The sequence below is a fragment of the Bufo gargarizans genome, chromosome 1, assembly GCF_014858855.1.
Source record: "Bufo gargarizans isolate SCDJY-AF-19 chromosome 1, ASM1485885v1, whole genome shotgun sequence".
Taxonomy (NCBI): Eukaryota; Metazoa; Chordata; class Amphibia; order Anura; family Bufonidae; genus Bufo; species Bufo gargarizans.
In genome coordinates, this window is record NC_058080.1 from 473,831,783 (window position 1) to 473,856,441 (window position 24,659).

Here is a 24,659-nt window from a genome sequence, read left to right on the forward strand (position 1 = left end):
TTCATCAGTGAGAGTACTCACAGACAATTCCACCATTAGTCCAGGAATAATCAAGAGCTCCTCTGCATGCAGCCTGCAGGATCCAGGAGCAGTGATGAAATGGAGGAAATACAGTTCCAGGTTAAAGGTTACTTCCTCTGGCTCAGAGAACAATACACTTCCTGTAAAGTTCTGGCGAAGTAGAAACTGACTTTGACCACTAGATGGCAGCAACGTCAAACATAATATTTCAGTACAATCTTTACAGGACATTACATACATTATAATGCAAAATAGGCGGAACAATATATATGTATATATATATACATACATAAATACACACATGCGCGGGGTGTGTGTGTTTGTGCTTTAGGGTGCACACCCTAATGCAATAGGCTGCGCACGCCTATGATTTGCACCTAATGGTGTTCGCGTTACGAACACAGGGGCCCAGCTGCCACAAGCACCCTAAACATCACCACCATCAAGGGCACCTTAACTTCTGGCTGGTGTTCCCTGCAACTGAGAGTTCCCCAGAGGATTTTGTGCTGTCTTCCCATCCACAGCACTGCCAGCCCCAAGGGACAACTAAACCGTGAGTACTACTATCCTCTGCACCTTATCACTAGTACGCTCACGCCCGCATCATCCATAGGGAGCCCTGGCAAGTTGCACATCAATCAGCTGTGAGGGTTCTGTTATAGATTTTGCACTGGGGCCCAGAATCTTCAAGTTACACCTCTGGCTGGAGGAAAGCAGTTAAGTAAAGAATTCTTGTGCTCCCCTGCCCCTTGCCACAAAGCACTGAAGGAAGGGGCCCAAGCTGAACTTGTGTACCAGGGCCCATGAGCCTTTAGCTACACCCCTGGCTAAAACCATTGTTTTCTGAATTATCTAAACCGAATAGCAAATTCATAGGCCACCAAACGGTTAATCTTTGTTTACTAGTTAGGTTGTCAGAGTGATGGACCAAGGTCCTCTTCCTGGTTAGTTGTGTAATCTAGTCTGGGCCAAGCAAGAAGACGTGTGCTGTTTGTACTACTACTCCTATTGTCTGTTCAGTAAAGGGAGACTTTGTTACAACCAACTGGCCTGGTTATTGTCTCCATCATCCGCTTTCCCCACCCCCCTGCACCTGCACTCCTGTCTTGCATCTTGCAACAAACCCACCACCAAGAAGATCCAATACAGGTTGTGCCCTGAGGGAGGAAAGGAGAAGGCCTTCATTCACTGCATGGCACTAGGGAGCACCAGAGTGAGGACCACCAAAGTGAACTATGAATACAACTACCACCATCAGAGCCACTCCCACTCAAATCCTCCTTGCCTCCCCTCAGGGTTGCTGCACATGGAGGGGCCACCAACACTGGAGGGGCTCTTCCATAGCAGGGCTCATAGATGAGGTCTCTATGATGTCTATATGGCCTAGTGGTGGAGATTTACACTGTAAGGGCTCGTTCACACGAAAGTGCTGTTTTTTGCAGTCCGCAAATTGAGGATCCTCAAAAAAAACCAACGGATGCCGCCCGTGTGCCTTCTGCAATTTGCGGAACGGAACAGGAGGCCCATTCTAGAAATGCCTATTCTTGTCCGCAAAACGGACAAGAATAGGACAGGACTCGTAATTTGTGCGGGGCCACGTAACGGAGCAACGGATGCGGACAGCACACAGAGTGCTGTCCGCATCTTTTGCAGACCCATTGAAATGAATGGTTACTTATACAGACTGTATACGGAACGCAGAAACGGCCCGCATACGGAAAGCAAAATACGTTCGTGTGAACAAGCCCTAATAAATATGGCCAGAAGAGGTTCCTGTCTACATGGCGGGTCTATGTGAGGCCGAGCCCTATATCCCTCATTATCTGTACAATCTATAATGTGTGTATCTAATCCTCTCATTACATCTCTGCACTTACGCAATCTCTTCATCATCTCCTTCATCTTCTTCACTATTATAGAGAAAAAACTTATTCAGATATTTCAGATAATTACATCCCTTTCTTTTCTATGGAATGTTCTGTGTATTGTTCTATGGAATGTTATGTGGATTGCTCTATGGAATGTTCTGTGGATTGCTCTATGGAATGTTCTGTGGATTGCTCTATGGAATGTTCTGTGGATTGTTCTATAGATTGTTCTGTGGAACGTTCTTTGGGATGTTCATTCATGTGAAGACTGCTTATTTTTCTAGAAACTCACAATATTGTTTCAAGTTCCGGCATTTTAGATATTTTTCCTTTATATCTGTCTGATCTATAATAAAAATAAAATTTGAGACGTGTAACCAGGACGACATTTCTATAGAAGATTCTTATATTATAGCAGGAATATGACAGGTTCTTGATAAATACCTGAATGCCGGCCTGGATAGTTTAACTGCAGTTCTGAACCTGTTGGAGGAAGATGTGAAATATTATCTAGAACACTGATATTTTTTTTCTTCTGATAAAATACATATGGATATATACCAGAGTCCACAGAAAATCTATTACTAAACGAGATAGACGAAGCGGCAAATCATAATGAGGTGGTTATTATGGGGGACTTCAACTACCCAGATATAGACTGGGAAACTGAAACTTGTATATCTCATAAAGGAAACAGGTTCTTGGCAATAACCAAAGACAATTACCTCTCCCAACTGGTTCAGGACCCGACTAGAGGGACGGCCATACTGGACTTAGTATTAACCAATAGGCCGGACAGAACAACAGACGTGCAGGTTGGGGGACACCTGGGAAATAGTGACCACAAAGTAATAACCTTCCAATTATCATTCAAAAGAGCGTTTCTACAGGGAGGAACAAAAATACCAAACTTCAAAAAAGCTAAATTTAGCCAACTAAGAGAGGTCATAGGCCAAACTAACTGGGACAAAGTCCTCAAAAATAAAAATACAGCCACAAAATGGGATATCTTTAAAAACATCCTAAAATCTCATTGTGAGAGGTACATACCGTATGGTAATAAAAGGTTAAGGAACAAAAAGAAACCAATGTGGATAAATAGAACTGTTAAGAAAGCAATAAATGACAAAAAGAAAGCATATCATTCACTGAAACAGGAGGGGAGCACGGAAGCACTGAAAAACTATAAGGAAAAAAATAGAACATGTAAAAAACAAATAAAAGCGGCCAAACTAGAGACCGAGAGATTAATTGCCAAAGAGAGTAAAACTAACCCTAAAATGTTCTTCAATTATATAAATGTTAAAAAGTATAAATCTGAAGGTGTCGGCCCTTTAAAGAGCAATGAGGGGGAAGTCGCAGAGAGCGATGAGGAGAAAGCAAAGCTGTTAAATATTTTTTTCTCCAATGTATTCACTGAGGAAAATAAATTGTCAGATGACATGCAGAATGCAAAAATAAATTCCCCATTAAAAGTGTCCTGTCTGACCCCAGGAAGAAGTACATCAGCGACTTAAAAAGATTAAAATAGACAAATCGCCAGGACCAGATGGCATACACCCCCGTATCCTAAAGGAATTAAGTAATGTCATAGCCAGACCCTTATTTCTGATATTTGCAGACTCTATACTGACAGGGAATGTCCCACAGGATTGGCGCATGGCATATGTGGTGCCAATATTCAAAAAGGGGCCAAAAACAGAGCCTGGAAACTATAGGCCGGTAAGTTTAACATCTGTTGTGGGTAAACTGTTTGAAGGTTTTCTGAGAGATGCTATATTAGAGCATCTCAACAGAAATAAGCAAATAACGCCATATCAGCATGGCTTCGTGAGGGATCGGTCATGTCAGACTAATTTAATCAGTTTCTATGAGGAGGTAAGTTCTAGATTTGACAGCGGCGAATCAATGGATGTCGTATATCTGGACTTCTCCAAAGCATTTGACACTGTACCACATAAAAGGTTAGTATATAAAATGAGAATGCTCGGACTGGGAGAAAACATCTGTATGTGGGTAAGTAACTGGCTCAGTGATAGAAAACAGAGGGTGGTTATTAACGGTACACACTCAGATTGGGTCACTGTCACTAGTGGGGTACCTCAGGGGTCAGTATTGGGCCCTATTCTCTTCAATATATTTATTAATGATCTTGTAGAAGGCTTGCATAGTAAAGTATCAATTTTCGCAGATGACACTAAACTGTGTAAAGTAATTTACACTGATGAGGACAGTATACTACTACAGAGGGATCTGGATAGATTGGAGGCTTGGGCAGATAAGTGGCAGATGGGGTTTAACACTGATAAATGTAAAGTTATGCACATGGGAAGGAAAAATGCAAGTCACCCGTACATACTAAATGGTAAAACACTCGGTAACACTGACATGGAAAAGGATCTAGGAATTTTAATAAACAGCAAACTAAGCTGCAAAAACCAGTGTCAGGCAGCTGCTGCCAAGGCCAACAAGATAATGGGTTGCATCAGAAGGGGCATAGATTCCCGTGATAAGAACATAGTCCTACCACTTTACAAATCGCTAGTCAGACCACACATGGAGTACTGTGTACAGTTCTGGGCTCCTGTAAACAAGGCAGACATAGCAGAGCTGGAGAAGGTCCAGAGGAGGGCATGTAAAGTAATAACTGGAATGGGGCAACTACAGTATCCTGAAAGATTATCAAAATTAGGGTTATTCACTTTAGAAAAAAGACGACTGAGGGGAGATCTAATTAATATGTATAAATATATCAGGGGTCAGTACAGAGATCTATCCCATCAGCTATTTATCCCCAGGACTGTGACTGTGACGAGGGGACATCCTCTGCGTCTGGAGGAAAGAAGGTTTTTACACAAACATAGAAAAGGATTCTTTACGGTAAGAGCAGTGAGAATATGGAACTCTCTGCCTGAGGAGGTGGTGATAGTGAGTACAATAAAGGAATTCAAGAGGGCCCTGGACGTATTTCTGGAGCTTAATAATAATAATATTACAGGCTATAGCTACTAGAGAGGGGTCGTTGATAGGGATGAGCGAACTCGAACTGTATAGTTCGGGTTCGTACCGAATTTTGGGGTGTCCGTGACACGGACCCGAACCCGGACATTTTCGTAAAAGTCCGGGTTCGGGTTCGGTGTTCGTCGCTTTCTTCGCGCTTTTGTGACGCTTTCTTGGCGCTTTTTGAAAGGCTGCAAAGCAGCCAATCAACAAGCGTCATACTACTTGCCCCAAGAGGCCATCACAGCCATGCCTACTATTGGCATGGCTGTGATTGGCCAGAGCACCATGTGACCCAGCCTCTATTTAAGCTGGAGTCACATAGCGCCGCCCGTCACTCTGCTCTGATTAGCGTAGGGAGAGGTTGCGGCTGCGACAGTAGGGCGAGATTAGGCAGATTAACTCCTCCAAAGGACTTGATTAACTGATCGATCTGCAGCTGTGGATCATTGAGCTGCTGATCCTCAATTGCTCACTGTTTTTAGGCTGCACAGACCGTTTGTCAGTCTCATTTTTCTGGGGTGATCGGCGGCCATTTTGTGTCTTGTGGTGCGCCAGCACAAGCTGCGACCAAGTGCATTTAACCCTCAATGGTGTGGTTGTTTTTTGGCTAAAGCCTACATCAGGGTGAAGCTGTCACACCAAGTGCATTTAACCAGCAATAGTCTGTTCATTTTTTGGCCATATACAAAATCAGGGGCAAGCTGCGCCTGTCACCAAGTGCATTTAACCCTCAATGGTGTGGTTGTTTTTTGGCTAAAGCCTACATCAGGGTGAAGCTGTCACACCAAGTGCATTTAACCAGCAATAGTCTGTTCATTTTTTGGCCATATACAAAATCAGGGGCAAGCTGCGCCTGTCACCAAGTGCATTTAACCCTCAATGGTGTGGTTGTTTTTTGGCTAAAGCCTACATCAGGGTGAAGCTGTCACACCAAGTGCATTTAACCAGCAATAGTCTGTTCATTTTTTGGCCATATACAAAATCAGGGGCAAGCTGCGCCTGTCACCAAGTGCATTTAACCCTCAATGGTGTGGTTGTTTTTTGGCTAAAGCCTACATCAGGGTGAAGCTGTCACACCAAGTGCATTTAACCAGCAATAGTCTGTTCATTTTTTGGCCATATCCCAGTCTAATTCTGTCACTAAATCCATACCGGTCACCCAGCGCCTAAATACTAGGCCTCAAATTTATATCCAGCTAAATCTGTCCCTAGTGCTGTAGCTGGGCGAGTTATTTAGTGTCCGTTCAAGCACATTTCTTGTTCTGGGTTGAAATACAATTCCCAATTTAGCAATTTCATAATTTAGTGGTTCCTGCTATATCAGAGCTATTTGAAATCTATCCCAAAAAGGGTATATAATATTGAAGGTGCACATTGGGTCATTCAGAATAACTTCACACACACCCGCTACTGTGTATTTCCAAGTCTAATTCTGTCACTAAACCCATACCTGTCACCCAGCGCCTAAATACTAGGCCTCAAATTTAAATCCCTCTAAATCTCTCGTTACCCACCGCTGTACTGTTGTTGCTGGGCAAGATATTTAGTGTCCGTCAAAGCACATTTTTTGTTCTGGGTTGAAGTACAATTCCCAATTTAGCAATTTCATAATTTAGTGGTTTCTGCTATATCAGAGCTATTTGAAATCTATCCCTAAAAGGGTATATAATATTGAAGGTGCACATAGGGTCATTCAGAATAACTTCACACACACGCTTCTGTGCATTTCCAAGTCTAATTCTGTCACTAAATCCATACCGGTGACCCAGCGCCTAAATACTAGGCCTCAAATTTAAATCCCTCTAAATCTCTCGTTACCCACCACTGTACTGTTGTTGCTGGGCAAGATATTTAGTGTCCGTCAAAGCACATTTTTTGTTCTGGGTTGAAGTACAATTCCCAATTTAGCAATTTCATAATTTAGTGGTTTCTGCTATATCAGAGCTATTTGAAATCTATCCCTAAAAGGGTATATAATATTGAAGGTGCACATAGGGTCATTCAGAATAACTTCACACACACGCTTCTGTGCATTTCCAAGTCTAATTCTGTCACTAAATCCATACCGGTGACCCAGCGCCTAAATACTAGGCCTCAAATTTAAATCCCTCTAAATCTCTCGTTACCCACCGCTGTACTGTTGTTGCTGGGCAAGATATTTAGTGTCCGTCAAAGCACATTTTTTGTTCTGGGTTGAAGTACAATTCCCAATTTAGCAATTTCATAATTTAGTGGTTTCTGCTATATCAGAGCTATTTGAAATCTATCCCTAAAAGGGTATATAATATTGAAGGTGCACATAGGGTCATTCAGAATAACTTCACACACACGCTTCTGTGCATTTCCAAGTCTAATTCTGTCACTAAATCCATACCGGTGACCCAGCGCCTAAATACTAGGCCTCAAATTTAAATCCCTCTAAATCTCTCGTTACCCACCGCTGTACTGTTGTTGCTGGGCAAGATATTTAGTGTCCGTCAAAGCACATTTTTTGTTCTGGGTTGAAGTACAATTCCCAATTTAGCAATTTCATAATTTAGTGGTTCCTGCTATATCAGAGCTATTTGAAATCTATCCCAAAAAGGGTATATAATATTGAAGGTGCACATTGGGTCATTCAGAATAACTTCACACACACCCGCTACTGTGTATTTCCAAGTCTAATTCTGTCACTAAACCCATACCTGTCACCCAGCGCCTAAATACTAGGCCTCAAATTTAAATCCCTCTAAATCTCTCGTTACCCACCGCTGTACTGTTGTTGCTGGGCAAGATATTTAGTGTCCGTCAAAGCACATTTTTTGTTCTGGGTTGAAGTACAATTCCCAATTTAGCAATTTCATAATTTAGTGGTTTCTGCTATATCAGAGCTATTTGAAATCTATCCCTAAAAGGGTATATAATATTGAAGGTGCACATAGGGTCATTCAGAATAACTTCACACACACGCTTCTGTGCATTTCCAAGTCTAATTCTGTCACTAAATCCATACCGGTGACCCAGCGCCTAAATACTAGGCCTCAAATTTAAATCCCTCTAAATCTCTCGTTACCCACCGCTGTACTGTTGTTGCTGGGCAAGATATTTAGTGTCCGTCAAAGCACATTTTTTGTTCTGGGTTGAAGTACAATTCCCAATTTAGCAATTTCATAATTTAGTGGTTTCTGCTATATCAGAGCTATTTGAAATCTATCCCTAAAAGGGTATATAATATTGAAGGTGCACATAGGGTCATTCAGAATAACTTCACACACACGCTTCTGTGCATTTCCAAGTCTAATTCTGTCACTAAATCCATACCGGTGACCCAGCGCCTAAATACTAGGCCTCAAATTTAAATCCCTCTAAATCTCTCGTTACCCACCACTGTACTGTTGTTGCTGGGCAAGATATTTAGTGTCCGTCAAAGCACATTTTTTGTTCTGGGTTGAAGTACAATTCCCAATTTAGCAATTTCATAATTTAGTGGTTCCTGCTATATCAGAGCTATTTGAAATCTATCCCAAAAAGGGTATATAATATTGAAGGTGCACATTGGGTCATTCAGAATAACTTCACACACACCCGCTACTGTGTATTTCCAAGTCTAATTCTGTCACTAAACCCATACCTGTCACCCAGCGCCTAAATACTAGGCCTCAAATTTAAATCCCTCTAAATCTCTCGTTACCCACCGCTGTACTGTTGTTGCTGGGCAAGATATTTAGTGTCCGTCAAAGCACATTTTTTGTTCTGGGTTGAAGTACAATTCCCAATTTAGCAATTTCATAATTTAGTGGTTTCTGCTATATCAGAGCTATTTGAAATCTATCCCTAAAAGGGTATATAATATTGAAGGTGCACATAGGGTCATTCAGAATAACTTCACACACACGCTTCTGTGCATTTCCAAGTCTAATTCTGTCACTAAATCCATACCGGTGACCCAGCGCCTAAATACTAGGCCTCAAATTTAAATCCCTCTAAATCTCTCGTTACCCACCGCTGTACTGTTGTTGCTGGGCAAGATATTTAGTGTCCGTCAAAGCACATTTTTTGTTCTGGGTTGAAGTACAATTCCCAATTTAGCAATTTCATAATTTAGTGGTTCCTGCTATATCAGAGCTATTTGAAATCTATCCCAAAAAGGGTATATAATATTGAAGGTGCACATTGGGTCATTCAGAATAACTTCACACACACCCGCTACTGTGTATTTCCAAGTCTAATTCTGTCACTAAACCCATACCTGTCACCCAGCGCCTAAATACTAGGCCTCAAATTTAAATCCCTCTAAATCTCTCGTTACCCACCGCTGTACTGTTGTTGCTGGGCAAGATATTTAGTGTCCGTCAAAGCACATTTTTTGTTCTGGGTTGAAGTACAATTCCCAATTTAGCAATTTCATAATTTAGTGGTTTCTGCTATATCAGAGCTATTTGAAATCTATCCCTAAAAGGGTATATAATATTGAAGGTGCACATAGGGTCATTCAGAATAACTTCACACACACGCTTCTGTGCATTTCCAAGTCTAATTCTGTCACTAAATCCATACCGGTGACCCAGCGCCTAAATACTAGGCCTCAAATTTAAATCCCTCTAAATCTCTCGTTACCCACCACTGTACTGTTGTTGCTGGGCAAGATATTTAGTGTCCGTCAAAGCACATTTTTTGTTCTGGGTTGAAGTACAATTCCCAATTTAGCAATTTCATAATTTAGTGGTTTCTGCTATATCAGAGCTATTTGAAATCTATCCCTAAAAGGGTATATAATATTGAAGGTGCACATAGGGTCATTCAGAATAACTTCACACACACGCTTCTGTGCATTTCCAAGTCTAATTCTGTCACTAAATCCATACCGGTGACCCAGCGCCTAAATACTAGGCCTCAAATTTAAATCCCTCTAAATCTCTCGTTACCCACCGCTGTACTGTTGTTGCTGGGCAAGATATTTAGTGTCCGTCAAAGCACATTTTTTGTTCTGGGTTGAAGTACAATTCCCAATTTAGCAATTTCATAATTTAGTGGTTCCTGCTATATCAGAGCTATTTGAAATCTATCCCAAAAAGGGTATATAATATAGAAGGTGCACATTGGGTCATTCAGAATAACTTCACACACACCCGCTACTGTGTATTTCCAAGTCTAATTCTGTCACTAAACCCATACCTGTCACCCAGCGCCTAAATACTAGGCCTCAAATTTAAATCCCTCTAAATCTCTCGTTACCCACCGCTGTACTGTTGTTGCTGGGCAAGATATTTAGTGTCCGTCAAAGCACATTTTTTGTTCTGGGTTGAAGTACAATTCCCAATTTAGCAATTTCATAATTTAGTGGTTTCTGCTATATCAGAGCTATTTGAAATCTATCCCTAAAAGGGTATATAATATTGAAGGTGCACATAGGGTCATTCAGAATAACTTCACACACACGCTTCTGTGCATTTCCAAGTCTAATTCTGTCACTAAATCCATACCGGTGACCCAGCGCCTAAATACTAGGCCTCAAATTTAAATCCCTCTAAATCTCTCGTTACCCACCGCTGTACTGTTGTTGCTGGGCAAGATATTTAGTGTCCGTCAAAGCACATTTTTTGTTCTGGGTTGAAGTACAATTCCCAATTTAGCAATTTCATAATTTAGTGGTTTCTGCTATATCAGAGCTATTTGAAATCTATCCCTAAAAGGGTATATAATATTGAAGGTGCACATAGGGTCATTCAGAATAACTTCACACACACCGCTTCTGTGCATTTCCAAGTCTAATTCTGTCACTAAATCCATACCGGTGACCCAGCGCCTAAATACTAGGCCTCAAATTTAAATCCCTCTAAATCTCTCGTTACCCACCGCTGTACTGTTGTTGCTGGGCAAGATATTTAGTGTCCGTCAAAGCACATTTTTTGTTCTGGGTTGAAGTACAATTCCCAATTTAGCAATTTCATAATTTAGTGGTTCTGCTATATCAGAGCTATTTGAAATCTATCCCTAAAAGGGTATATAATATTGAAGGTGCACATTGGGTCATTCAGAATAACTTCACACACACCCGCTACTGTGTATTTCCAAGTCTAATTCTGTCACTAAACCCATACCTGTCACCCAGCGCCTAAATACTAGGCCTCAAATTTAAATCCCTCTAAATCTCTCGTTACCCACCGCTGTACTGTTGTTGCTGGGCAAGATATTTAGTGTCCGTCAAAGCACATTTTTTGTTCTGGGTTGAAGTACAATTCCCAATTTAGCAATTTCATAATTTAGTGGTTTCTGCTATATCAGAGCTATTTGAAATCTATCCCTAAAAGGGTATATAATATTGAAGGTGCACATAGGGTCATTCAGAATAACTTCACACACACGCTTCTGTGCATTTCCAAGTCTAATTCTGTCACTAAATCCATACCGGTGACCCAGCGCCTAAATACTAGGCCTCAAATTTAAATCCCTCTAAATCTCTCGTTACCCACCGCTGTACTGTTGTTGCTGGGCAAGATATTTAGTGTCCGTCAAAGCACATTTTTTGTTCTGGGTTGAAGTACAATTCCCAATTTAGCAATTTCATAATTTAGTGGTTCCTGCTATATCAGAGCTATTTGAAATCTATCCCAAAAAGGGTATATAATATTGAAGGTGCACATTGGGTCATTCAGAATAACTTCACACACACCCGCTACTGTGTATTTCCAAGTCTAATTCTGTCACTAAACCCATACCTGTCACCCAGCGCCTAAATACTAGGCCTCAAATTTAAATCCCTCTAAATCTCTCGTTACCGCTGTACTGTTGTAGCTGGGAAAGTTATTTAGTGCCCGTCAAAGCACATTTTTTGTTCTGGGTTGAAGTACAATTCCCAATTTAGCAATTTCATAATTTAGTGGTTCCTGCTATATCAGAGCTATTTGAAATCTATCCCAAAAAGGGTATATAATATTCAAGGTGCACATTGGGTCATTCAGAATAACTTCACACACACGCTTCTGTGCATTTCCAAGTCTAATTCTGTCACTAAATCCATACCGGTCACCCAGCGCCTAAATACTAGGCCTCAAATTTATATCCCGCTGAATTTGAATACAATACATTGGGCCAAATAATATATTTGTTGTTGTGGTGAACCATAACAATGAGAAAAACATCTAGTAAGGGACGCGGACGTGGACATGGTCGTGGTGGTGTTAGTGGACCCTCTGGTGCTGGGAGAGGACGTGGCCGTTCTGCCACATCCACACGTCCTAGTGTACCAACTACCTCAGGTCCCAGTAGCCGCCAGAATTTACAGCGATATATGGTGGGGCCCAATGCCGTTCTAAGGATGGTAAGGCCTGAGCAGGTACAGGCATTAGTCAATTGGGTGGCCGACAGTGGATCCAGCACGTTCACATTATCTCCCACCCAGTCTTCTGCAGAAAGCGCACAGATGGCGCCTGAAAACCAACCCCATCAGTCTGTCACATCACCCCCATGCATACCAGGGAAACTGTCTCAGCCTCAAGTTATGCAGCAGTCTCTTATGCTGTTTGAAGACTCCGCTGGCAGGGTTTCCCAAGGGCATCCACCTAGCCCTTCCCCAGCGGTGAAAGACATAGAATGCACTGACGCACAACCACTTATGTTTCCTGATGATGAGGACATGGGAATACCACCTCAGCATGTCTCTGATGATGACGAAACACAGGTGCCAACTGCTGCGTCTTTCTGCAGTGTGCAGACTGAACAGGAGGTCAGGGATCAAGACTGGGTGGAAGACGATGCAGGGGACGATGAGGTCCTAGACCCCACATGGAATGAAGGTCGTGCCACTGACTTTCACAGTTCGGAGGAAGAGGCAGTGGTGAGACCGAGCCAACAGCGTAGCAAAAGAGGGAGCAGTGGGCAAAAGCAGAACACCCGCCGCCAAGAGACTCCGCCTGCTACTGACCGCCGCCATCTGGGACCGAGCACCCCAAAGGCAGCTTCAAGGAGTTCCCTGGCATGGCACTTCTTCAAACAATGTGCTGACGACAAGACCCGAGTGGTTTGCACGCTGTGCCATCAGAGCCTGAAGCGAGGCATTAACGTTCTGAACCTGAGCACAACCTGCATGACCAGGCACCTGCATGCAAAGCATGAACTGCAGTGGAGTAAACACCTTAAAACCAAGGAAGTCACTCAGGCTCCCCCTGCTACCTCTTCTGCTGCTGCCGCCTCGGCCTATTCTGCTGCTGCCGCCTCGGCCTCTTCCTCCGCCTCTGGAGGAACGTTGGCACCTGCCGCCCAGCAAACAGGGGATGTACCACCAACACCACCACCACCACCTCCGTCACCAAGCGTCTCAACCATGTCACACGCCAGCGTTCAGCTCTCCATCTCACAAACATTTGATAGAAAGCGTAAATTCCCACCTAGCCACCCTCGATCCCTGGCCCTGAATGCCAGCATTTCTAAACTACTGGCCTATGAAATGCTGTCATTTAGGCTGGTGGACACAGACAGCTTCAAACAGCTCATGTCGCTTGCTGTCCCACAGTATGTTGTTCCCAGCCGGCACTACTTCTCCAAGAGAGCCGTGCCTTCCCTGCACAACCAAGTATCCGATAAAATCAAGTGTGCACTGCGCAACGCCATCTGTAGCAAGGTCCACCTAACCACAGATACGTGGACCAGTAAGCACGGCCAGGGACGCTATATCTCCCTAACTGCACACTGGGTAAATGTAGTGGCAGCTGGGCCCCAGGCGGAGAGCTGTTTGGCGCACGTCCTGCCGCCGCCAAGGATCGCAGGGCAACATTCTTTGCCTCCTGTTGCCACCTCCTCCTTCTCGGCTTCCTCCTCCTCTTCTTCCACCTGCTCATCCAGTCAGCCACACACCTTCACCACCAACTTCAGCACAGCCCGGGGTAAACGTCAGCAGGCCATTCTGAAACTCATATGTTTGGGGGACAGGCCCCACACCGCACAGGAGTTGTGGCGGGGTATTGAACAACAGACCGACGAGTGGTTGCTGCCGGTGAGCCTCAAGCCCGGCCTGGTGGTGTGTGATAATGGGCGAAATCTCGTTGCAGCTCTGGGACTAGCCAATTTGACGCACATCCCTTGCTTGGCGCATGTGCTGAATTTGGTGGTGCAGAAGTTCATTCACAACTACCCCGACATGTCAGAGCTGCTGCATAAAGTGCGGGCCGTCTGTTCGCGCTTCCGGCGTTCACATCCTGCCGCTGCTCGCCTGTCTGCGCTACAGCGTAACTTCGGCCTTCCCGCTCACCGCCTCATATGCGACGTGCCCACCAGGTGGAACTCCACCTTGCACATGCTGGACAGACTGTGCGAGCAGCAGCAGGCCATAGTGGAGTTTCAGCTGCAGCACGCACGGGTCAGTCGCACTACAGAACAGCACCACTTCACCACCAATGACTGGGCCTCCATGCGAGACCTGTGTGCCCTGTTGCGCTGTTTCGAGTACTCCACCAACATGGCCAGTGGCGATGACACCGTTATCAGCGTTACAATACCACTTCTATGTCTCCTTGAGAAAACACTTAGGGCGATGATGGAACAGGAGGTGGCCCAGGAGGAGGAGGAGGAGGATGAGGAAGAGGGGTCATTTTTTAGCACTTTCAGGCCAGTCTCTTCGAAGTGACTCAGAGGGAGGTTTTTTGCAACAGCAGAGGCCAGGTACAAATGTGGCCAGCCAGGGCCCACTACTGGAGGACGAGGAGGACGAGGATGAGGAGGAGGTGGAGGAGGATGAGGATGAAGCATGGTCACAGCGGGGTGGCACCCAACGCAGCTCGGGTCCATCACTGGTGCGTGGCTGGGGGGAAAGGCAGGACGATGACGATACGCCTCCCACAGAGGACAGCTTGTCCTTATCCCTGGGCAGCCTGGCACACATGAGCGACTACATGCTGCAGTGCCTGCGCAACGACAGCAGAGTTGCCCACATTTTAACCTGTGCGGACTACTGGGTTGCCACCCTGCTGGATCCACGCTACAAAGACAATGTGCCCACCTTACTTCCTGCACTGGAGCGTGATAGGAAGATGCGCGAGTACAAGCGCACGTTGGTAGACGCGCTACTGAGAGCATTCCCAAATGTCACAGGGGAACAAGTGGAAGCCCAAGGCCAAGGCAGAGGAGGAGCAAGAGGTCGCCAAGGCAGCTGTGTCACGGCCAGCTCCTCTGAGGGCAGGGTTAGCATGACAGAGATGTGGAAAACTTTTGTCAACACGCCACAGCTAACTGCACCACCACCTGATACGCAACGTGTTAGCAGGAGGCAACATTTCACTAACATGGTGGAACAGTACGTGTGCACACCCCTCCACGTACTGACTGATGGTTCGGCCCCATTCAACTTCTGGGTCTCTAAATTGTCCACGTGGCCAGAGCTAGCCTTTTATGCCTTGGAGGTGCTGGCCTGCCCGGCAGCCAGCGTTTTGTCTGAACGTGTATTCAGCACGGCAGGGGGCGTCATTACAGACAAACGCAGCCGCCTGTCTACAGCCAATGTGGACAAGCTGACGTTCATAAAAATGAACCAGGCATGGATCCCACAGGACCTGTCCGTCCCTTGTCCAGATTAGACATTAACTACCTCCCCATAACCATATATTATTGGACTCCAGGGCACTTCCTCATTCAATCCTATTTTTATTTTCATTTTACCATTATATTGCGATGCTACCCAAAGTTGAATGAACCTCTCCTCTGCCTGTGTGCTAGGCCTAAATATATGCCAATGGACTGTTGCAGTGGTGGCTGACATGAAGCCTGATTCTCTGCTATGACATGCAGACTAATTCTCTGCTGACATGAAGCCAGATTGTCTGTTACGGGACCTCTCTCCTCTGCCTGGGTGCTGGGCCTAAATTTATGACAATGGACTGTTGCAGTGGTGGCTGACGTGAAGCCTGATTCTCTGCTATGACATGCAGACTGATTCTCTGCTGACATGAAGCCAGATCGTCTGTTACGGGACCTCTCTGCTCTGCCTGTGTGCTAGGCCTAAATATATGCCAATGGACTGTTGCAGTGGTGGGTGACGTGAAGCCTCATTCTCTGCTATGACATGCAGACTGATTCTCTGCTGACATGAAGCCAGATTGTCTGTTACGGGACCTCTCTGCTCTGCCTGTGTGCTAGGCCTAAATATATGCCAATGGACTGTTGCAGTGGTGGGTGACGTGAAGCCTCATTCTCTGCTATGACATGCAGACTGATTCTCTGCTGTCATGAAGCCAGATTGTCTGTTACGGGACCTCTCTGCTCTGCCTGTGTGCTAGGCCTAAATATATGCCAATGGACTGTTGCAGTGGTGGCTGACGTGAAGCCTCATTCTCTGCTATGACATGCAGACTGATTCTCTGCTGACATGAAGCCAGATTCTCTGTTACGGGACCTCTCTCCTCTGCCTGTGTGTGTGCTGGGCCTAAATATATGCCAATGGACTGTTGCAGTGGTGGCTGACGTGAAGCCTCATTCTCTGCTATGACATGCAGACTGATTCTCTGCTGACATGAAGCCAGATTCTCTGTTACGGGACCTCTCTCCTCTGCCTGTGTGTGTGCTGGGCCTAAATATATGCCAATGGACTGTTGCAGTGGTGGCTGACGTGAAGCCTCATTCTCTGCTATGACATGCAGACTGATTCTCTGCTGACATGAAGCCAGATTCTCTGTTACGGGACCTCTCTCCTCTGCCTGTGTGTGTGCTGGGCCTAAATATATGCCAATGGACTGTTGCAGTGGTGGCTGACGTGAAGCCTCATTCTCTGCTATGACATGCAGACTGATTCTCTGCTGACATGAAGCCAGATTCTCTGTTACGGGACCTCTCTCCTCTGCCTGTGTGCTAGGCCTAAATATATGCCAATGGACTGTTGCAGTGGTGGCTGACGTGAAGCCTCATTCTCTGCTATGACATGCAGACTAATTCTCTGCTGACATGAAGACAGATTCTCTGTTACGGGACCTCTCTCCTCTGCCTGGGTGCCGGGGCCTAAATATCTGAGAATGGACTGTTCCAGTGGTGGGTGACGGGAAGCCAGATTCTCTGCTATGGAACCTCTCTCCAATTGATTTTGGTTAATTTTTATTTATTTAATTTTTATTTTAATTAATTTCCCTATCCACATTTGTTTGCAGGGGATTTACCTACATGTTGCTGCCTTTTGCAGCCCTCTAGCCCTTTCCTGGGCTGTTTTACAGCCGTTTTAGTGCCGAAAAGTTCGGGTCCCCATTGACTTCAATGGGGTTCGGGTTCGGGACGAAGTTCGGATCGGGTTCGGATCCCGAACCCGAACATTTCCGGGATGTTCGGCCGAACTTCTCGAACCCGAACATCCAGGTGTTCGCTCAACTCTAGTCGTTGATCCAGGGAGTTATTCTGATTGCCTGATTGGAGTCGGGAAGGAAGTTTATAGTCCCCTAAAGTGGAGAAAATTGGCTTCTACCTCACAGGGTGTTTTTTTTTTTTTTTTTTTTTGCCTTCCTCTGGATCAACTTGCGGGATAACAGGCCGAACTGGATGGACAAATGTCTTTTTTCGGCCTTATGTACTATGTTACTATGATACATAGAAGATGTTACATATAGACCAGTAGGGTGGATTCTATAATGCCCGGCACATAGGCTCCATTAATATACTACATGACATAAGACTATAGAGCAGGAGCCGCCTCCTAGGAGCCACAATAATGAGCAGGGGCAGCTTCCTAGGAGCCACAATAATGAGCAGGGGTCGCTTCCTAGGAGTCACAATATTGAGCAGAGCCAACTTCTAGGAGCTACAATAATGAGCATGGGCTGCTTTCTAGGAGACAAAATAGTGACGAGGAGCCTCCTAGGAGCCACAATAATGAGCAGGGGCCGCTTTCTAGGAGCCACAATAATGAGCAGAGCCACCTTCTAGGAGCTACATTAATTAGCAGGGGCTGCTTCCTAGTGGACACAATAATGACCAGGAGCATCCTTCTAGTACACATTAATAAGCAGCCACTGTTCAGAAATGGCTCAGTTGTGGCGGCACGCTGGGCATTACATTTTCTAGGATATTAGTCCCAACTGAATCCTGCCCCTTATTACAACAGTCACACCCCTAAGGGACCATTCAGACAACGGTTTTGTCCACAGAATATTTCTATGAACAACCGCAACAAAATTCTGCCAAAATCATGTTGGCGGATGTGTCTTTCTGCCTCCCTTGCTATGGGCGGCGGCACTGAAGATTGCGGACCAGTGGTTTAAAGCGGTGGCAGCACAGAAAAGGGACACGTTCATTCTTGGCACAGCCTCAGCTTTAAACCAACACTCGGCGATCCTCAACTCTGCCACCCATTGAAATAAGTAGGAAGCAGAAAGGCCTCCTGTGAGATTGGTGGAATTAAGCCGCAGCTGTCTGCGCCAAATTTCTGAGGAAAATAATGCTGTGTGAACCGTCCCTTATGCCACCCTTGGCTGATGACAACATTATGTTCTGAAATTGGTGCCGAGATCTAGTGATACAACTGATGCTCCTGGCAAGCTCCCGACTGTATGGGGAGGGTGCTCAGGGACTGATGGTCCTCCCCCTCCCCCTTTTCCCCTTAGGGCGTTTAGGGAGTCACTGGCCCTGTCACGGTAATGGTTAAGTAGGTGGCAGATTAGGGCCATTAAGGGTTAATTTACTGGGGATCCTCCTTATTAAACAGGATGGGGGCGGTGCAGGAAATCCTGAAGGTTACATATACCCCCTCTCTGTTCTGGTCACTTCCTCTTGCAAGTGGAAGCAAATTGGCCCTTCCTCCCTTTGCGGTTATTTTAGGGAGGCGGGTCGAGGTGCACGGTTATGAGCAATTATGGATACTTGGTTATTCTGTTTTGTTTTCTATTCGGTTTGGATATCGCTCTGATGATTACGGCTTTTGTAAGCTGCGAATTCTGGTCGAGTTTATGAAGCCACAGCTGGCGGCATTTGAGTACAGCGGAGATATGGTGGTAGCAGATGGCGCACTTTCCCGCTTGGAGTCCAGCGGTTGGCATACCGCTCCGATATTATGGTTTATTAAGGTTTGCCGCTTTAATAAAGAAGCTGTGGCCGATCACCACCCAGCAATAAAGTGACACAGTTTTTGTTATGGGTCAAGGTTATGTAAAGGGGCCAAGGGTGAGTTAAAGGTGCTACCCCCTCCCCTGTTTCCCTGGATACCAGCAGTATGAATTGTAGTGCCCTATAAGACACTTCTCTCGACCAGACTCCTGCACTGGTCTGTACTCCACAGACAGGAAGTGACATATGAGCAGCCAATCAGCAGCTTTCTGCGAGTAACTTCCTAAGCCGATAGCTGGGATTTGAGATCATCTCAGGAGTGATTGATGATTGATGGATTCCACCAGGACAGGTATGAGGACAATGCCCCGTAATCCAGGATTGCTTGGGATGTATAGTATAGGGGTGAGAAAAGAGATCCCTGAGCTGCACTGTGGCCCCTGTGACTACAGAGAAGATGAAACCTTATCATTCTATATAGGAGACTAATGGGAAATATGGGATACATGTCTCATCTCTGTATAGAGCAGAGCAGCTAATCATCTTCCGTCTCCATTTCTGCTCTGCACTACTGACATCTGACCATGAAGCCTATGGAGTGGAGTGCTGCTCTGGAGAAGCTCAGGAGAATGCATGAGGGAATTGCATTGTCTTTGTTTCCTCATATGTTCTTCGAAGCAGAATGGCTCTATAGAAGGAACAGTCCAGGGGGCCACACCGTGTCTGCACCAGTATACTGTACTGTACGATGATATACATACTTTACTCCATCCCTGTCCATGATTTCCCAGAACCTGTAAGAGAAAAGATGAGAGTGAGAATCCAGAACTGATGACTGGTGATATCCTGTAGAGGTATGCTATCACTGGCTATACTGAGCCCCTTTATATAGTCACCGACAGTCCTGAATGTGCAGGGACTGTCCTTAAAGGGGTTATCCCATCTTAGACAATGGGGGCATATCGCATTGTCTATCGCATGCGCAGCCGCCCTCCGTTCATTTCTATGGAGCCGCCGAAAATAGCCGAGCGCTGGCTCGGCTATTTCCGTCGGCCCCATAGAAATGAATGGGAGCGTTGGCCGCGCATGTGCGGTGCGCTCCCATGCACTTCAATGGGAGAGGCGGGGAGCTGCGCCTGGTGGTGGTCGGACCCTGGGAAACCCGGGGTCCTCCAGCCACAACTCTCCCCGGCTCCGTTCTCGTTGTAGGTGCGGGTCCCAGAGGTGGGACCCGCACCTATCAGACAATGGGGGCATATCCTAGCGATATGCCCCATTGTAAAGATGGGATAACCCCTTTAAATTTCAGGGATGTCCCTGCAAATTTGGGTCCTACCGGGCGAAAAATGGGTGTTCCTGTACGATTCGGGAGTGCTCCCAGGAAAAGGGTCAATTGTTTACAAAATTATCATTTTAAAGTTGGTAAGTATGTATTTAAAGTGTTAGAGTTACTATTAATGACTTTTGCACTGAGCCAATATTGGTGTTAAAGGGGTTTTCCCGAAAGGAGTCGTCTCACCTCCAACATTGGTAGTATATTGCTACAATATGCCACAATGTCAAATAGGTACAGGTCCTGCACCTATCTCTAGAAAAGAGCTTGTGAAGAGATCAAGAGCACACTGCGCATGCGCTGCCACCCTGCGCACGCGCAGTGCAAGGTTAGCAATTGTCCGTAGAGTTATGAACAATCAGCAAAAACAGGGGAAAAAAAACCTGTCCGTGAATTATAAGTATTCATGGAGCATGTGCCATGGATACTGCGGATTTGTTGCTTCGGCTGCCGTCCGGTGGTAGGTCGCTGGTCTCTTCCAGACAAGCCTGCAGCCTGAGTTACTGAGCTCTTGGTGCAGGCGGCTTACCACATGATAATGTCATCAAGTCTGGTGCTCTGGATGACATCATCTTGCGGTGTGCCGCCTGTGCCTGGACACAGCTAAGTTACTCAGGCTGCAGGCTGGCCAGGAAGAGATGTGTAGCCTACATCACGGACAGCGGCCTGGAGGAAGAGTTATTATATTTTTTCTTTTCAGCGAAGATATACAGACTACGGGGCCATATAGGGGACTGTTTATACTACTGGGCGCACGAAAAGGGACTGTTTACACTATTGGGGGCACTACAGAAGACTGTTTATGCTACTGGGGGCACTATAGGGGGCCATTTATGCTGCTGGGGGCACTATAGGGGTCCATCTATAGTACTGGGAGCACGATAGGGGACCAATTATACTATTGGGGGAACTATAAGGGATCATTTATTCTAATGGAAACACTGTAGGAAACCACTTATACTACTAAGGTCACTATAGGAGACCATTTATACTTCTGGGGGCACTATAGTGGACCATTGATACTACTGGGTGCACTATAGGGGGTCATTTATACTACTGGGTGCACTATTGGTGACTATTTATACTACTAAGGGCACTATATGGGGCCACTTATGCTACTGGTGGCACTGTAAGGGACCATTTATACTACTGAGGCCACTATATGGGACTATTTATACCACTGGGGGTACTATAGGGGCCATTTACACTACTGGAGCACTATAGTGGACCTTTTATACTACTGGTTCTACTATAGAGGACCATTTATACTAGTGGGGGCACTAAAGGGGCAATATATATGACTGGGGGGACTGTAGGGGGCCATTTACACTGCTAGGGTCACCATAGGGGACCGTTTATGCTACTGGTTGCACTGTAGGGGGCCATTTATACTACTCAAGGCATTAAAAGGCACAATTTAATCTACTGGGGGCACTATAGGGGCCATTTATACTACTGGGGGGGCTGTAGGGAGCCAATTACACTGCGAGGGGCACCACAGGGGACTATTTATACTTTTTGGGGCCTTTATAAGGGACAATTTATACTACTGGGGGCACAATAGGGGACCAATTATACTAATGGGGGCACTATAAGGGACCATTTATACTAAGGAGAGCACTATAGGGGACCACTTATACTACTAAGGTCACTATAGAGGACCATTTATACTACTTGGGGCACTATAGGGGGCCATTTAAACTAAAGGTGGCAGTATAATGAACCATTTATATTAATGGTGGCACTTTAGTGGACTAGTTATACCACTGGGGGCACTATAGGGGACCACTTATACTACTAAGGTTACTATTGGGGACCATTTTTACTTCTGGGGGCACTATAGTGGACCATTTATATTACTGGGGGCACTATAAGGGGGTATTTATACTACTGGGTGCACTATAGGGGACCATTTATACTACTGGTGGCATTATAAGGGATTGTTTATACTACTGAGGTCACTATATGGGACCATTTATACCACTGGGGTTACTATCGGGGGCCATTTACACTACTGGGGGCACTATAGGGGACCGTTTATGCAACTTTTTGCCCTATAGAGGATTATTTATACTACTGGGGGCACTATAGGGGCCACCACAGGGGACTATTTATACTTTTTGGGGCCTTTATAAGGGACAATTTATACTACTGGGGGCACAATAGGGGACCAATTATACTAATGGGGGCACTATAAGGGACCATTTATACTAAGGAGAGCACTATAGGGGACCACTTATACTACTAAGGTCACTATAGAGGACCATTTATACTACTTGGGGCACTATAGGGGGCCATTTAAACTAAAGGTGGCAGTATAATGAACCATTTATATTAATGGTGGCACTTTAGTGGACTAGTTATACCACTGGGGGCACTATAGGGGACCACTTATACTACTAAGGTTACTATTGGGGACCATTTTTACTTCTGGGGGCACTATAGTGGACCATTTATATTACTGGGGGCACTATAAGGGGGTATTTATACTACTGGGTGCACTATAGGGGACCATTTATACTACTGGTGGCATTATAAGGGATTGTTTATACTACTGAGGTCACTATATGGGACCATTTATACCACTGGGGTTACTATCGGGGGCCATTTACACTACTGGGGGCACTATAGGGGACCGTTTATGCAACTTTTTGCCCTATAGAGGATTATTTATACTACTGGGGGCACTATAGGGGCCATTTATACTACTGGGGGTACTGTAAGGGGCCATTTACACTGCCAGGGGTACCATAGGGGACGATTTATACTACTGCTTGCACTAGACGGGACCATTTATACTACTGGCGACACTAGGGGGTCATTTATACTACTGGGGTCATTTTGGATACTATACCACCCAAGGAATTTTTAAGGGGTGTAGTGAGCACTTGACCCAACAGGTGTTTCATAGAATTTATAATACTTTGCTATGAAAATGAAAAATGTAATTTTTTTTACAAGAAAATAGTGCCTTATGCCCAAATTTTCTATGTCACACAAAATGATAACAGCGGATATATCCCCCAACAATTTGCTACCCTAGATGTGGTCATTAACTGTTAATTGCGGATATGGCAGCGCTCAAAAGGGAATGAGCGGCATCAGGATTTTCTAACATAGAATTTTCTGACATGGTTTTTAAGAGCGATAACTTTTTTAGTTTTTGTTGACTGAGCTCTGTAAAGGCTTATTTTTGCGGGACAAGCTGTAGTTTTTATTGGCACTATTTTGGGCTACATTTGGATTTCAGATGACTTTTTATCTCATTTTTTGGGAGGTGAAGTCACAAGAAAAACTGTTTGGTGTCATTTTTATATATTTTTTTTACACCGTTCACTTGAAAAAATAGAAAATCAAAAAAACAAGTTTGTGTGTTGCCATTTTCTTACAGCCTTATATTTTACATTTTATTGCTATGGTCTTGTGTGAAGACTCATTTTTTGCGGGATGAGGTGACGTTTTTATTGCTACCATTTTGAGGTATATACAACTTTTTGAACAATTGACATTTTTGGGAGGTGGGGTAACTAAAAAAGCTGTTTTGGCGTAATGTTTATTTATTTATTTTTATGGCGTTTACCTGATGGTATAGAGCCGGTTGTTATGGATGAGGCGATACCAAATATGCTGATTTTTCTTCTCCTAAAACACTTTATTATTTTTATTTTAGATTTTGTCCACCTCATGAGGTCATACAAGACCTCTGAGGGACATTTAACTTCACTTTTTTTTTTATCCACTTACTATTGATTTGTGGTCGTGGCAACCAAGAGCCCCCGCCCTACCTAACTACCCTGTTCCCTAAGCGGTTAGAGTTATGCCGCAACCGCGCCGTAGTAGGGACGCCTGAAAGAGGGCATCCCCTCTGAGAGTAGTAGGCAGTAAGGGTGGGTGGGTGGGGAACACTGTTACGTCGTACGAGGTGGGAGGGGCGCTAGCCGTTGAAGTAGGCAGCCCAGCCCCTCCCACAAATCCAGGCCAATGAATCGGCCTTACACTTGTGGTCGTGGCAACCAAGAGAACGCCCCCGCCTTACCTAACTACCTTGTTCCCTAAGCGGTTAGAGTTATGCCGCAACAGCGCCGTAGTAGGGACGCCTGAAAGAGGGCAAAAGACACACTGGTTAGCAGGAATAATTTATTACAACATGACTCACAAAACCAAACTTTGGAAAGCCATAGACCTCTCAGTTTTGGGATGAGGTACATAACGGCTAAAACACGCGGAGCGCCAACGCCCTAACTTCTGGATGACATGCGCTGGCACCTGATTCTTGGAGGCCGCGGACGCGGCACCTATGCAAAATGAGTGTCCTGAGATCGCAGCTGGGTCACCGCCCAAACTGGCCACTAAGGAGCGTACATGGGACACGAACTGATGAGTAGTGAGTGGCACCACCCCGAACGGCAATAAAGGACTATCTGGCCCGAACCCAGTTAATGCTG